The sequence below is a fragment of the Odontesthes bonariensis genome, chromosome 4 (assembly GCF_027942865.1).
Source record: "Odontesthes bonariensis isolate fOdoBon6 chromosome 4, fOdoBon6.hap1, whole genome shotgun sequence".
In the NCBI taxonomy this organism is placed as follows: domain Eukaryota; kingdom Metazoa; phylum Chordata; class Actinopteri; order Atheriniformes; family Atherinopsidae; genus Odontesthes; species Odontesthes bonariensis.
In genome coordinates this window covers 30,675,488-30,692,307 of record NC_134509.1, presented here as the reverse complement: position 1 = coordinate 30,692,307, position 16,820 = coordinate 30,675,488, and the positions used below count along the sequence as shown (strand labels likewise).

Genomic DNA, 16,820 nt, shown 5'->3' with positions numbered 1-16,820 from the left:
TTGAACTGGAGGTGCCAGTTCGGGTGATTTTTGGTATTGTGGGAGCTGTCCCCTTGCCTGATCTGAATTACAGATGGCGTCTGGCTCAGGAGCTCCATGACTGATTGATGTAGCTATTTGTAGTTCTGGACGTTCATGAGATATTTTGTGATCTTTTATTTCAGAATCTCCTTGTATGTTTGCTGCTCCCGGCAGTGTTGGAAATAGCTCTGCATTTTCAAAGAAATGTAAAACTTTTAATTCAAGCTCTCTTTTTCCCTGTCTCTTTTTGCTTTTGTCCTTTGGTTTGTAAGCTTTAATCCTTTGTTCCATACTCTTACAGGTAGTTACATTGAAAGTGCCCCCTTTTGGCCAGGGTGAGACGTTATTTTTTGTTCGTTTTTCCCATTTTAGAGATATCTTTTTAATATCTTTGGAATGTTCAGGATGTTTGGCGCTGATGATTATTGTTGGTGTTATATCCATTGTTTCACCTAGTTAGTTCCCTTCTATTGTCTTTTGACTTTTTCTTTTTATTTACTTATCTATTTTCTAAATTTCCCTTATTTATTATTCGTATTCCCCCTTTTTTTTTTTTTTTTTTTTTTTTGAAAGTCAATTTAAATGCACTAATTATTTAACTCTAATCAATGCTAATTTAATGCTCGGCTAGATTTAGCTTAGATGCAGCTAATTACTGGATTGGATGTTGTCAATGCTAATGTTAAGGTTAGCCTACGTTAGCTTTAAAAGCTTATGCTCTAGGTTGTTTTTTTTTTTTTTTTAAATTAAATTAAACCAATGTTAATTCAATGTTAGGCTAATTTAGCTTTTTGACTTCTGGTTTGGAGTTCGGTTACTATTATTGCTAATGTTAATGTTTGCCAACCAATGCCAATTGATGTTAGCTTCCTAGCTGTTGCTAATAAATGCTAACCTATTGCTAATTAAGATTTAAACCAATATTTGCCTTATTGCTATTGCTAATCAATGCTAATTGTCTTTCTGATCAATGCTAATTATGGCTAATGAAATGCTAGCAAATGCTACTAATGCTAACCAATGCTAACTATTGCTAATCAATGCTAATTGTATTTCTGATCAATGCTAATTATGGCTAATGAAATGCTAACAAATGCTACTAATGCTAACCAATGCTAACTATTGCTAATCAATGCTAGCTGTATTTCTGATCAATGCTAATTATGGCTAATGAAATGCTAACAAATGCTACTAATGCTAACCAATGCTAACTATTGCTAATCAATGCTAGCTTCCTTGTTGACCAATGCTAATTGAATGCTAATTATGCTATTCAACGCTAGTGATTGCTAATCAATACTAATTATTGCTAATCAATACTTGCTGTATTGCTAATACTACCCAATGTTAATTTATTACTAATCAAAAGCTCAGTTAATGCTTACTCTGTATGAAGTGACTCAGGCTAAAGGCGTTGCCCCAACTTTTGCTCACCTCCGGATGCTTCCGATCCAATCCACACACAATGTCCTCCACCAATCCAGATGATCCAATGTACGTCACAGCTACGTCAATTCTGACCAATGAAATAAAAATATTTTTTGACCCATGAAATCTGAACACACCTCTAAATCTAACTCCAGTGAAACACGTCTGAGACACGTAACTTCTAACCAATAAAATATGAACCCACCTCTAAGCCTGCCTCCAATGCACCACGTGAATTTCTAACAAATCAAATATGAACACACGATTACCTCTACTTCCTAGACTGTTATTAGCTCCTCCCAAGCATAACAATTGAACCAGACATAACAATTGAACCACACCCCAACTCAAAATGGCGTTTGTCACACTTTGTAACAAGTTAAGAAAAAGGAGGAAATACAAACTTTCAGCTGGACAGAGAAGAAATACAATTTAACACAGAAATAACAGTTGCACTATTCTTTACCTCGAAATGGCATTTGTTAAGAAAGAGAAAGAAATACAATTTAACACGCTGTGGACAGGGAAACTACAAATCAAAAGATACAGAAACAATGCATAAGCGAGAAACTTTCTTTATCAGGAATGTCACATTCACGTCGAACGACGTGATGACTCAATGGCCTACGGACAGAACCTCTTCCTTAGGAATTGCGGAACCCTCATTACTCGACTGATAACAACTCTGCAATTAGCACATTACCTAAAGGAAACTAATAATTATTACAGTACAACCATAAATTGCCCCTGGAAGACACAAGGAAAGAAAATGTGATCACACACGAACATTTGCAGCAGCAGAGAACTGTCAAGGCCAGAGCACGCGCCCACACACCAGCCGCGGGAGCGCGCAGCACCCTCTGTCCCCCTGAAAGCCAAAACACCTTCACTTGCCTGTTGAGAATAGAACTTTCGAAACTTAACACCAATCACAGCAGTATTCAATAATAACAAGATGCACTCAACGAAAATATAGAGTCTTAAAGAAAGAAACCCACAGCGTTTAAAAATAACAGCACATTTCGGCACAACACCTTATTTCCCCAAATTATTAATGCGGCAACTATCACAATTAAGCAGATTATACCAATGAAGCAAATTATGACCATAAAGCCAGTTATAATAATGAAGCAAATCTGAGTGTGAATTAAAATACTACGAATACTCAAAAGTCAAGGGATGATATGAGTCAGAACCTTTTCTCTTTTCTTCTTTTTCTTGATTCACACAAACATCAGATTTCACACACACATTGACAGACAACAGAGACCGGTCCCACACACTCAAGTCAGTCGGTCAAAAGTTTTGTGTCAGTCACCGTTCAAATCTTCACATTTTTAAATTATCAATTTCTTTCATTTAGACTTTTAATTTTTCAGGAGATGTTGGTGTCGGCAATATATGGAATACAAAATGTGTTTTCCCTACAAGCCTTGTGATATGGTCTCTGACCAAAGCAACAGATGCTGACGTGTACTTTACCAGCTTCGCTGTGACCTCTCAATAATAATCTCCTGTGGCCAATTTCATAAACGAATTTGAATTTTCTTCTCAAAATGTCTTCATACTGAGGTCTCGGATAACTCCAAAGAGTTCTAGGCAGATATATAAAATGATATAAACATATATACTTAAAATGTGCTCCTCATAGAACTGGATTTTTTCATTTCAGAGTTTTTTTTGAAAGCCTGATTGATTCAACCGTTGAACTTTAATGTTCGCCCGTCAATCAATTATCAGTATTCGTTTTACTCCTTGACTAGTGAAAATAATTTTCACGTATATTTAATGAGTCTAGTGTACCCCGTACTCCCGTCAGTGTTCCTCCCCCCCATGCATAGAAGGATGGCTGATAGAATGCAAGAGGTACTATTGGCGATTGCTCAACAACCTGCCCGCCACTTTACAGCTATTAATTAATCCAGTTTGAATTCATCCGATTCACAATTGGCCGGAGCGCAGCGACTAGCCCTTCTTAATTACCACAAAAATACAACGACACCATAGCCCGACCAACTGCTCACAGCTGTCTGCTTTACAACTCACATAAGCTGCTGTTCACCCAATTTTATCCAAATTCACACATACGGCACCTCTTGGCCCACAGTTTCCCAAACAATTTCAGCAGCCCCTCTGCGCAGAAGTAAACAATGGAAGGGCTTACCGTGTGCAGGATCCGTCTCTCTCCTGTGTCCTTTTAAATTTGGGGAAGCCGGAAGAAGCCGTCAGCTGTGCTCCACTAACCGAGATCAACTGCGTAATGGTAGGAACAAAATCCCACCTGCCGGCTTGTAACAGCCGATGTCGGCTGTCGGGGCACAGCGAACACGCTCCGCCGGGATCCAGATGTAAACTCTCACGAATTCGGGGTCACCATTATGTTGTGGAGAAATTAGAGTCGAATCCCGCGTTGGTCAGCCGTCCATTGGGGAGTTTATTGAACAAACCGTCACAGCAAATGTGCATACAGAATGTACAAAATGTCCGACGAGCTCATCTAGTGACACCCTTTTATACCGTTTTATCATAACAAGTGTACGTGGCCCTCTCCGGAGGCGCCTAGCTTTCGCAGTTTATCATAAACACGCTCCTTCTAACTATCAACAATATTCTGAACCAGTCAACAAGGCCCAGGATGTAACTAGGCCAGAAGTCATGAACATGTCATGACATCCTTCTCCCACAGAGTTCAATTTGATTTGATTGAATCTAAGTATTTAAGCTCTCTCTGGTCTGCGTCACGTTCTTGAGTCTGCACATGGATCCTCTCCGTACAACAAACTGAGATAATGTCAGCTTTTAAAGCTTTCATTGTTTTGGAGCTCAACGTAACTACAAACCTTTGTACAATTTATCTTCTATTTATTTTTGCAGTTGAACTATAATATTCAGTGTTTTAATGAAGAAACAAAAGGTAAAAACTAAATCCACTTTTATGGACTACAGCATTGTTAAACCCTTATAATACAACATCACATAATTAGGCTTTGAGATGAATTACTGAAATAGCCTTTATAAAACTTTTTTGTTAAACCTCACATGTAGCACTCCAGATGTAAAGCCGTTTGAGACTTGTAAATTCCAGTCATATACCAAGTTTATGATTAAATAATCTATTCAAAAGAAACACTTGAAATGAACACAAAGCATGCAGCAAATGATAGAGAAAACAACTTCCTCATTGGTAGGCATTGCATGTTGTGAAACTGTGTAAAAACACATTTATGTAACATTCTTTCACAACTGTGCGTGAGATCGCAACTACTCCCTGGGCAAAATTAACTAAGCTTAAAGAAAAGCAGGAAACAGATGCAAAGGATGATAACAAAACCTGTCCATACACAATTAAATAAGAGCCCATATTCAAGAGCAGAGTAAGCATAGTTAAACTTTATTTTACCAGTGAAGATATAATAGTGCCACAACAGCTCTCATTACTGTCAGCTCATCCATTACCCATTGCTGTCACAAATGATAGCATCTCAATAGTCAGCATTAGTATGTTAGTAAATGCTGTTTTAGATATGGAATATTCCTGTGGTTTAACTTGTTCTAAATGTACAATGAATTCACATCCTTTAGCTTTGTAATGAAATAAAGTCTAACTCGTAAACATTGTTTGTTGAATTCCTTCCTTATTTTTTTTTTCCAAATGTCTTGGTTAATTTTCTGATAGGAAACATAAGATTGGAAAAAGAAGCACCAGTTCTCCTGACTACCCGTAGCTCAAATCTGTCCTTTGTAGAGGACATTTATAAACTTGGATATCTTTCACCTCTTGTCACCTCCTGCATACTACTAAAGTTACTCCTTTTATACTCTAAAGAGGACATTCAAGATTTTATTTTTATACGAAATATGTAGGGGTGGGCCATTGGGAACTTCCTCTTTCTCTTCAAAGAAAATGGTGGACATCACCACAAGCACATTTTATGGAAAGACAACAAGTAAGTGCAAATTAATTGTGATTGAGCTATTTATGCCTCAAAATGGTGTTGTTTTATTTTATATGAACCTCTTTAGAATACTTTTCGTAATTTTTTAAACGATTTATAAAATATTTTCTTGAAAAATTTCACTGTTTAAAAAATGTCATCTGTAGTGGACATTTGTAGTTATTTTATCCATTTTGTTCTGTATTTGCTTCAAATAAGATAGAAGGGAGTCACTGACAGAGGCAGAGAGAACTTTACTGCAGATTATTTCAGTAAACCCGGATATTACAAGAGGTCCTGGCTGCATACAGGCTGTGTATGACTTCGTCGATCGATTAATTTGTGCACACGCCTGTGGAACACGGAAGCTGAGAAAGGTAAGTGCGCTGTTTTTGAAATCTCAAAATGTATCATGTCTGTGCTAGCTAATGGTATAGTTAGCCCCTGGGTTGAATTGTATTGCTACTGACACCACGGCCAATTCGGTCAAAAGTATTTTGATACACGTTAAGAGCCTCAGGAAAGGTTAAAAGCTTGCCCGATAGAGCCCGCTTTCATGGAAATCAGCGCAATCGGACAACTTTGCGCAGCGGGCATGAAAATTTCCCACGTTTTTCCCTTTGGCCAACTTTCCTTGGTCTCCAACAGATGGGACAGGTTTGTAAAAATGCCAGAATTATCCTTTAAAGGGGCACTAGGTAGCATTTTCACCTAAAATTATAGCCTTCAGGAGTTTAACAAAGGTTAAACAAGTCAATGGTAAGCGAATTAAGCCTGTCTCGCTCCCAACAGGGGTCTGTATGCTGAAAATCCCATATGTAACTTCGGCAGGAGCGACCCGCTTCTGAAGTGTCGTGATGCGTGAGAAGAGTCGTTTGTGTTTACGGCACTTAGCTAGGTACTGTATGCTAGCTGTAGTTGTAGGCTATGTGTTCGCTTGCGTTGAAGAGCCAACACCAAGCGTTTCATATTCTGCCTTTCACAGACTGAATATGAAACGTTCGATGTTGGCACTTCCCATCTTTGTGAAATTTCTCCAAGCGTGATCTTGTTCATCTACCATAGTGATCTGCGTTTTAGATCGTGAAGAGACAGGTGATGACGGTGCTCTAATTCCTCCTGAGTTCGAGACGTAGCCTAGCTTCAGAAATACACGGACTGACCTGATTATAATAAGAATAGCGTTTTGATCCGAACAAGAATTGTTATCTACAAATGAAAATTGATTAATTTGTGATTGTATTCGGAATAGTGTAGAGCTAGTCTGCGTTTATTGCGGCGTGTATGTTGGTAGTGCCTGCGCGCATCTGTCTAAGATGTAACTTTTGTAAGTGTCTGCTAATACAAAGGAATCACTCCACGAATACACCATGATGAGGGAAGAATCCCATTCAAGATCAGCAACAGTCCATCCATACATCCATACATCCATCATCTTCCGCTTGTCCGGGGATCGGGTCGCGGGGGCAGCAGCCTGAGCAGAAAAACCCAGACGTCCCTGTCCCCGGCCACTTCCTCCAGCAACAGGATTATAGCATATTATCTTGAGTTCTCTCTTCAGAAAATCTCTGATTATAGTATCTTACGTGGGCAGTCTACACTTGTGAATCAGATCACCTAACTGCACTGACTAAATAACACAATGACAGCATTCGCCACGATGTTTAGTTAGTGGGTGTGTACAGGTGGGCATTTTTCCGACAGTGTAGAATTTCAGTTTGACCAATAGAGATCGCTATACTGCCGCTAAACTACCTTGTATCCCTTTAAGCCATGACTCATATTCATAAGCCAACATCTCATAAGATGCCATAGGCCTATACATTTTATTGTGTACTATAGAGTACGTCACTGCCGTTTCATTATCATTTCATTTTGACTTTATTGCACTGCTCTTTTTCTATACATTTCTTTCAATTAGTTTTTCTGTTGTATTTTTCTGTAAATTTATTCTTAACCACCATAAATTTCATGTTTGGTTCTTTGTCAATGCTAATTATGTTGATGTGCTGCTGGAACACCTTAGTACCACTAAATACTACCCTAACTCTTGATATTTACAGTATAATCCAAGTCAAATTATTAAGTGATCAATGAGAAAACATAAAAAACACACCAAGTCACAACATGATCAAATGTTCTGTAGACCTTTACTCAGTGAGACATTCACAATAGGCCAAAATTTTTTGTTTTTGTCAACTACTTCTTCACAAAATCTCAACATGTCGTCAATGTTATGAAATATAAATTTGAATGGCTCCAGGATCGCCCCAGATAGTTTCTTCTGTTCTGAACACATCCCAGTTCGTTTGAAATAAATGCCATTTGCTGATATTGTGGACACATGACATCCTGTGTTTGGCACAAGGGCAATGCCATGTGTTTGCTGAGGAATTGTGCGTTACAAATATTCAAGATTCAAGATAGTTTTATTTGTCAGAAACACAATCATACACAGTACAATGTGCAGTGAAATATCCTCCCGAGGCAACTGTAATAGTGCAAAGTTGGCTCATGGACAGAAAAACAGAAGTGCTTTGAGCTTTCCACAAATAATACCTCAACACAGAGAGGGACATGTGCTGCCTGTGCATATTTTTGCCTTTTAAGGCAGGTTGACTTTTGTGAATCACCAAAAAACTTTAAGCGCACCATTTCTGTTAACATATCTTCTCTGAGGAATTCGTCTGTGGCTATATCTGTGCAGTATTGTAAAGAATGGATGTGCAGTGTGTGAAAGTTAATCCACTTCTAGATGCCATTTTGGAGTACTGTTTGCAATCCTCCAACTCACACTGCACCTTGTGTACTCTGCCCCAGGTTCTGTACCGTACATGTATAGGGACTGAATACCTTCAAATGTAATGGCGTTTTTTGATGTGGACCTCCAAATGCTGCCGAACTCTGCCAGCTTTGGTTGGTTTAAAGAGGTGTTTGGGACACAGGGGGAAGTGGACCTGACTGCAGCATGTTGTGCTAACTTAAGTGAAAGTGGATAAAACAAGACACTTAAGTAATTTAATACGTTATGTTATGATGAAGAAAATACATCCTGACATGACATATAGAAAACTTGAAGCCAAGTAGTGTATGTTTGGGCCCAACCTGTAACTCCTGCTGGGCTGGTCCCTTGATCAAGCTCATTTTTTGTTTGTAACTTTGTGACCATGCCCAACTAATGCACGGAGAGTTTACAAAAAAGTTTCATAACGTTACATACAAACAAATATGCGAACAGTTACTTTACGTTATGGACTAAAAAGTTAACAATCCTGAGGTGTTGATGCTAAACACCATTGGTGAAAGTAAACTTTGAAATCATCTAACTTAGCTTCAAAACGACAACCCAAACCGACATGTAACATTCGGTAATTTGCTTCATTAATGACTTCTATAACGACTACTAAAACGGCATCTGTATTGACGAAGTGTAGTAGCACTTTCCACAATCAAAAATTAAGTGGTACTTATCTGGGGGGGCTCAGTAGGGTTTCGATGCGTATCCACGAAAAACATAAATCACTGCATGCCGTCATCTTTATGCTTGTTTATTCCAAGGACTCAAGGTTTCATTTAACTCAAAATAAACATTTCATTTTCTCACGAGTCACGACTCACGATCGAAAAGATTTCTGCGTGAAGCTCCCCCGGATTCTCAATGCTGAACTAAATCACCCACTAACATATATCACCTGTGCCTCTACCTGGCTCGCCGTGGCCAAACCCACCTGGCTCCTACTCCGCCCACGAGTGCCGGAAACAAAATTTAGGCAGCAATGCAGTCTATACAAAACCGGCCCCTAATTATAAGGCAGGGGGGCTTATAATTAACTTTAACATAGCTTATTAACTCATATCTTTGGCACATTATTACACATTCATAACATTATAATACAGAATCTTCTTGGTCCTTGGTCCTTGCTGAAAAGAAAAAAAGGTTGTTCGGGGCAGCGATCCGCCTACACCCCAATAGTCATTAGTTGTTAGTTCATGAGTTATGGTCTAGTCGTCAGCCTCACAAATAAGGCATAGTTTGTCAACTGGTCTTTCAAGGATGATGCTCCTGGTCTTGACCAGCGTCCGACGAACAAGACCTCTGGCGTCCAGCGTAGTCTGCTCCACTCTGCCAAGTAACCATGAACTCCTTGGTGAATTTTCATCCAGGATCATGACGACATCTCCAACCTTGAGGTTTCTTTTTATTTTGTTCCATTTCTGGCGCTCCTGTAGGCTTGGGAGGTATTCCTGTGCCCATCTTCTCCAAAATAAATCGGCCAGATACTGAGCCTGCTTCCACCGTCTTCGTGAGTAGCAGTCTTCTTTGCTGAAGAGACCAGGGTGAAGCAATGGCTTTTTCTTAAGTAGCAACAAATGATTTGGCGTTAAGGCCTCTATATCGCCTGTGTCTTCAGATGTTGTGGTTATAGGCCTATCATTTATTATAGCCTCCACCTCGCATAACACAGTTTGTAGGCACTCGTCGTCCATCGTTTGTTCACCAAGCACTGACTTTAAAATCCTCTTCACCAATCTCACTTGCCTCATATTCCACCAAAATGTGGTCCAGCAGATGGATTAAAGATCCAACGTATCCCTCTTTCTGCCAAGGTGTTTGTGATCTTTGTCTGATCCATTTCTCTTATGGCAGCTCTGAGCTCTCTCTCGGCCCCTACTAGGTTCGTGCCGTTGTCAGATCTGATGAGATCCACTTGTCCTCTTCTACACATGAAGCGTCGAATGGCGTTGATGCTCGAACTTGTGTCGAGGGTGTGAGAGACTTCAATGTGCAGGGCACGCGTTGTCAAACAAGTAAACAGTGCTCCATATCTTTTAACAATGGTGCGACCTCTTTTGACCTCTATGGGCCCAAAATAATCCATTCCTACGTGTGTGAAGGGGGGTTTATCAGGTGTCAGCCGATCCACAGGTAAGTCTGCCATTTTTTGTTCTTGAGCTCTTGAATGATATTTTCGGCAAGAAACACAATGAAATATAATTTTTCTCACTGCTGCGTTCCCTGCAGGTATCCAGTACCGCTGACAAAGGCAAGAAAGCATGAAGTTCCTGCCAGAGTGTCCAGTTTTGTCATGAATGTCCTGTAACAACAGGTTGGTAGCACGGAGACCTTTTGGCATTATTATGGGATGCTTTGAACTTTCAGGCATAGCTGATTTGTTTAACCATCCCCCAACTCTGAGCAGGCCATCCTGAAGACAAGGATCCAATATATAGATGGAGCTGTTTCTTTTTGGCAATTGCCTTCCTTTCTCCAAAGCTGAGATTTCTGATTGGAAGCTGCAACGTTGACAGTACTGAGCGACTGCCATTTCTGCTCTGTTCAGCTCATCTACAGTCAGCGGTCCTTGAAGGGGGAAAGGGGCTTCTACTGTATTTCTTCCTTTATGTGCTTTTGAAACCAGAAAACCTTTTATTCTCAGCAACCAAGCAACGGCCCGTTTCAAGCGCCACCAGCTGGAGTAGTAGTTTATCAACTTCTCCACTGTACACATGTCCACAGTTACCGCTGAGAACACCAAAACGTTTTTTCTCACCTCTGGATCATCCTCACCAAGGCCCAAATCTTCATGCTTGTCTGTCTTTTTCACATTGGCACCTTGTAAGAAGACTGGCCCTAGTGTCCATGTTTGATTGGCCAAGAGCTGTTCCACTGTGAGTCCCCGTGAGGCACAATCAGCTGGGTTTTCAGAGGTGTTTACAAAGTTTCATTGTTCCACATTTGTTGCTTCTTTAATGACCGCAATTCTGTTAGCAACAAAGGTTTTCAGTCTCAGTGCTTCATTTGCTATGTATCTTAGCACCGTTGTGCTATCTGTCCAAAATGCTGAGGCTTGAAGGTCAAACTGGAGCTCTTTTCTAATCATCTTATCAATGTTCACAGCCATCACCGCCGCAGTGAGCTCCATTCGCGGGATGGTAGTTTGTTTCAGCGGGGCGACTCTAGCCTTACCCATCATAAAGGCACAGTGAACATGACCTTTCTTATTTGTCAGCTTCAGGTATGACACCGTTCCATAGCCACTCTCACTGGCATCTGAAAAGTGGTTGAGCTGGGCTGTGGCAATCGGACCAAAACCATTTGGCTAGATGCACCTTGCTATCTGGAAGTGGGCTATTTGAGGCAATTGGTCTGTCCAGTTGTTCCAGTCGTGCAACAGGTGCTGAGGAATTTCTTCATCCCAGGTAATTTTCTCTTTGCAGAGTTTTTGCAGGATGGATTTTGCAGGGAGTATCACTGGGGCAAGAAACCCAAGCGGGTCGTATATGGAACTGACCACAGAAAGAACTGCTCTCCTTGTGTTTGGCTTCTCTTTCAGGGAAACACTGAACTTGAAAGAGTCTGAGTTTTCACACCACAACACCCCTAGAGCTCTTTCTATGGGGAGAACATCTTTAGCAAGATCCAATGCCTTCACCTCTTTTGCTTTGTCGCTCTCAGGCACCGACTTCAAGAGTGCACGGCTGTTACTCGTCCATTTGGAAAGCTTGAAGCCTCCTGCTGCACATAGTGTGGTGAGATCTTTTCTTAATTCTATGGCAGCCTTCTCAGTGCCGACCGACTTTAAGCAGTCGTCAACGTAGAAGTTTCTCATTATTGTTTCCACAGCTTCCGGTGGTGACCTTGTCCTGTTGTCCTCTGCGGTTTTGCGCAGGGCAAAGTTTGCACAGCTGGCAGATGAGGTGGCCCCAAAGAGATGAACCACTACTTTGTGTTCGGCTATCTCTTGGGTCAAATCCCCACCTGGCCACCACAAAAAACGCAGATGGTCAGTATCCTCCTCAGGGACTCTCACCTGATGGTACATGGCTTCTATGTCGGCCATCATAGCCACTCTTTCCTCTCTGAAGCGGGTGAGTACGCCAATGAGTGTGTTAGTTAAATCTGGGCCTTGAAGTAGCCTTTGGTTAAGAGACACACCCAGGTAACTAGCAGCACAGTCAAACACAACGCAAAGTTTTTTCTTTCGTGGCTGGTATACACCAGGATGTGGTATATACCAAGCTGTGCCACACTGCCCCTTTAACTGTGTTTCTGGGATCTTGACTGCGTATCCTTTATTCAACATGTCTGCTATGCATTCAGAATATTCTTTGTGAAATTCAGGATTCTTGCTGAGCTTTTTCTTCAGGGCAAGCGCACGCTGAACTGCTACATCACGGTTGTTCGGCATGTTGATCCCAGATTCTTCAATTGGCAGCTTGATGTAATAGTGTCCCTCTTTGAACTCCACAGATTTTGAAACAGACTCCATGAACCTTTTGTCCTCAATTGACATTTCCACCTTTTCGTCACATGTGCGCTCAGGAAAGTCAACATTGTACTGTTGCAGCAGCATTTTTTCTATGTTTTCCATTGCTATTCGATTGACTGTGACAGCCTGCTGCTCTCCTTCCACATGTGTCCTGATTGGTCCATTAACTGTCCATCCTAAAATTGTTTTGACAGCGTATGGTCCATTCTTTTGACTATGAATCACTCTCCAAGGCTCAAAGACTTCAGGAGTGTCGTTACCAATAAGCAGCCCTACATCAGCGTCAATGTTTGGCAGCTTCACGTGTCTCAGGTAAGACCATTTGTCAATGTCTTTTTGGTGAGGGATGTTTTCCTTTCCAACTGGAATCCTCTTTTGTACAAACACCTTTGAGAGAGTCACATATTTGTTTTCATTAATTCCACCAACTTCCAAGTTTCTTACAAGACAGCCTTTTATGCGTTTGGTTGAATTCATAGTGCTTAAAACTATTTCTGTTCCTTTACCATGCAGGTTAAGCTGTTTGGCCAATGCATCAGTACAAAAGGTTCCGGAGCTCCCCGGGTCCATGAATGCATAGGTCTCCACAATCTTTGTTCCCAGCTTTGCTTTGACGTACACTGGAAGAATTGCCAGGATGCAACTGTCTCCGGCCCCAGTAGCAGGAGATGCTTCTTGATTCAAACTCACAAGTGCACTTGAAATTGTCTGCTGACCTTCAGTGTGTTCTCTGACAACTTGCGTTGGTTTGCTTTACAACATTTCCATTCTTGTAAATGTGCAACAAGCTTGGGTGTTTTTGTGAGCACACTTGACAAGCCATTCTTCTATTGCAATCTTTACTAAGATGCCCCTTTAATAAACAACCAAAACATATGCCATTTCTTCTCAAAAGGTCCAACTTGTCTTTGTGAGATTTTTCTTGGAGGTGGTGACACTCAGCCATTGTGTGATTTTTCCTGCAATACAGGCATGGCCTGACGAGGGCGCTGTTGTTATATGACGTGGTGGTCCTGCTGTTTGCATTAGCCCCTTTCACACTGCGACCCGCTATCTTAGCGGGTCCAAATTGCACCTTCGACCCGCGTCGAGCAATGTGAACGCTTGGCGTGTCAGGGTGACCCGTGTCGCCTGAAGCCGAGTTCAGGGGGAGTTGCCTAGTGGCAGAGCGTCACACGAAACACATAAAATGCTGGGCGTGTACAATGACGTAGGCACAAGCTATGCGTCGGCGGTAGGGTTAAATACACCTGTCTGCATCAAATTTTTCAAACAAACGATGGCGGGACACCTTGAGAACTCGTTTTTGCAATGCAGTTCATGGAGATGTTACTTTACGGTGCGTCTTGCTGCGTGGGAAACCGCGCTCTCCCATCTTTCTCGCCAGCCCTTCCAGCAGAGGTCCATCCTTCACCGTCCCTGACATGTGGCGGTAAATAACGTCCTCTGCTCGGAGGCTGAGGAGCTCGCGGACCTCCTTGTCTCCCCAGTTGGCCATATTAAAAAATGTCTCCAACTTGATGTAGGCTAAAACAGAGTAAAACTTGTCCTCACCTGTCGCTGTTGTTCCTAATCAGCTGTCCATTCTGTCTTTTAAACTCCTCACGTCACGCCCACGTCCGACCCGCGTCGATTGCGTTCACATCAAACTCGGCTCGGCAAAAAGACTAGGGTCCGACGCGGGTCGAAAGGCGAGTCGAGTTGATGCGGCAGCCCGGGTCGGCAGTGTGAACACAACAGCGGACACGCTAAATTCGCGAATTAAACGCGGGTTATTCGGCAGTGTGAAAGGGGCTTCTGACAGCTTCATTGCACAAAGACACACTGGTGGCAAAACTGCTTCCTCTTGGTTTGTCTTTTCTTGCCATTTTTACAGTAACGGGCATTTTCTTTTCTTTTCCTTCACCTGCTATTCCCTGCAGATCACCAAAGAGGGGGTCATTTGCTATTCTCGCCTCTTTGTCCACAAAGGTTACCAAATCCCCAAACTTTACACGGTTTCGTTTTCTCTCTGTGATTTCAAAGGCCGCGGCTCTCCATTTTTCTCTCATCTTATATGGGAGTTTTGCGATGGCTGCTCTCATATTGGCTGGGTTGTCCAACTCCTCCATGTAGTCAACTTCTCCCAAAGCATTAAGACAGGTCACAAGAAAAAGAGAGAAGCTGTGTAGGGTTTTGGCATCCTCGGATTTTATTTGCGGCCAGTTTAACAGTTTGTTAAACACAAGAAAGCATGCATGTACTTTCTATGGATAATAAAAATCAGAAACTCACCTCTACTCGTAAAATAAGCGCATTTTCCTTCTTCTTTTCGTACATATGCGCTCTCGCAGGTCTCTCTCGAATTTAAACGGCAAGTTAAAATGACCCTCCCAAAATGTCCTCCCTACCCCCCAAAAAAGGTCCTCACTTCTCTCACTTCCGGGCCTGACGGAGTGGAGGTCTGCAGCGGATTGGAGGTCTGCAGCCAGGTGCTTCTCGGATAACAAGTTGTTTGATGAGGAAGATCAAGAAAGGTCAGCCTAGGTTATCCAAACATTTAGATGTATTGGGCCTCACACACCAGAACTCAAATAGTGGCAGAATCAATGTCCAGGAATCAGTTCTATAAACTAAGAAATTCCATTAAGATTGTCAATGACGTTGATGTGTCTGATGAGGACAAAAGCAAATATCTCTTGTGGAAAGTCAGGCCTCTGGCAAGGATTCCGAAGTCTGCCAAGAAATGGGACACTTGCTGTCGTTAAGTGGTTTGACAGTAAGCCAGTGGTCATGGCATCCTCTGCCTATGGAATTCAGCCTTAGGACTCTGGCGATCACCAATGCATGGCTTCAGTAGGGCTTCAGACTGACTGACAGTTTTTATGATGAAATAGATATCCATCCATCCATTATCTATACCGCTGAATCCGTCGATCGGGTCGCGGGTGGGCTGGAGCCTATCCCAGCAGTCAATGGGCGAGAGGCGGGATACACCCTGGACAGGCCGCCAGTCCATCGCAGGGCCACATAGAGACATACGAGACAAACAACCATGCACGCTCACACTCACTCCTAAGGACAATTTAGAGATGCCAATCAACCTAACATGCATGATTTTTTGGACAGTGGGAGGAAGCCGGAGTACCCGGAGAGAACCCACGCAGACACGGGGAGAACATGCAAACTCCACACAGAAAGGCCCCAGCTGGGTGTTGAACCTGGAACCTTCTTGCTGTGAGGCGACGATGCTAACCACCACACCACCGTGCAGCCTGAAATAGATATTTTAATTTAATTTTTTGATTGTCATTGTGATTTAGTTTCACATGTATGAAATTTTAATGTACACTGTAGAGAACACGCAACATTTTTTTTCCCCAGTAGTTTAATAGAAAACAATCTGATGAGCTAGTTAAATAATATGAAGCAATGAACATTTTTACAGATGAACTCTATGTTTACTTCTGTGCAGAGGTGTCAAGTAACGAAGTACAAATACTTTGTTACTGTACTTAAGTACACTTTTTAGGTATCTGTACTTTACTCCATTACTTATTTTTCTGCCTACTTCTGACTTCTACTCATTACATTTTCACAGAAGTATCTGTACTTTCTATTCCTTACATTTCAAAACAAACAGCCTCGTTACTCTGGGCTTCAGTTTTTTTAACTCTTGACTTCAGTTTAATGTTTATGCATTTCACGTCATATGTGCGCCATCCAATACAGATCAGTGGCGCCATCCACACCTAGTGAGAACGAGTGTAATTGGATGAATCATATAACGCAAACACTTATCGGTTAGGCTATTCGTCAAATTTGTGCTGACACACAAGGAAATCGTCATTTGTCAGAAGCAAGCAGGTGTTCTACAAACTGCAAACGCGAAGCTGCGCGAAGTGTGTGCCACGCCACAATGTCGGATTCAGAAAAAGATGGCGAAATGTCTGAAAGGACGGACACAGGCAAGAGCGTATCAGGAGATGGAGACGGAGACCAACAAGACCTTCCTCATCCATGGCCCTACCTCAAAGAATTTTTCGAAATAGTCGGGTGCAAAAATGACTCGTGGAAAATGCAATGCAAACTCTCCACACCCAAGACCCACGTGTAGAACTAATCAGTTTTCAAATTAAGCTTGCAATTCATATAGTGGCATCTACCTTTTTGTGTTTGTTTTAAA

At 41.8% G+C, this 16,820-nt stretch overlaps 1 long non-coding RNA gene across 1 annotated transcript; it reads right to left on the bottom strand.

Moving 5' to 3' along the window:
• Window positions 1-783: 783 nt before the first annotated feature.
• On the bottom strand, window positions 784-3,787 carry LOC142378925 (uncharacterized). Its single transcript, XR_012769636.1, has 2 exons — window positions 3,614-3,787; window positions 784-1,537 (listed from the first exon to the last, which is right to left on the bottom strand). It is a non-coding gene; the product is annotated as an uncharacterized LOC142378925 (long non-coding RNA).
• Window positions 3,788-16,820: the final 13,033 nt, after the last annotated feature.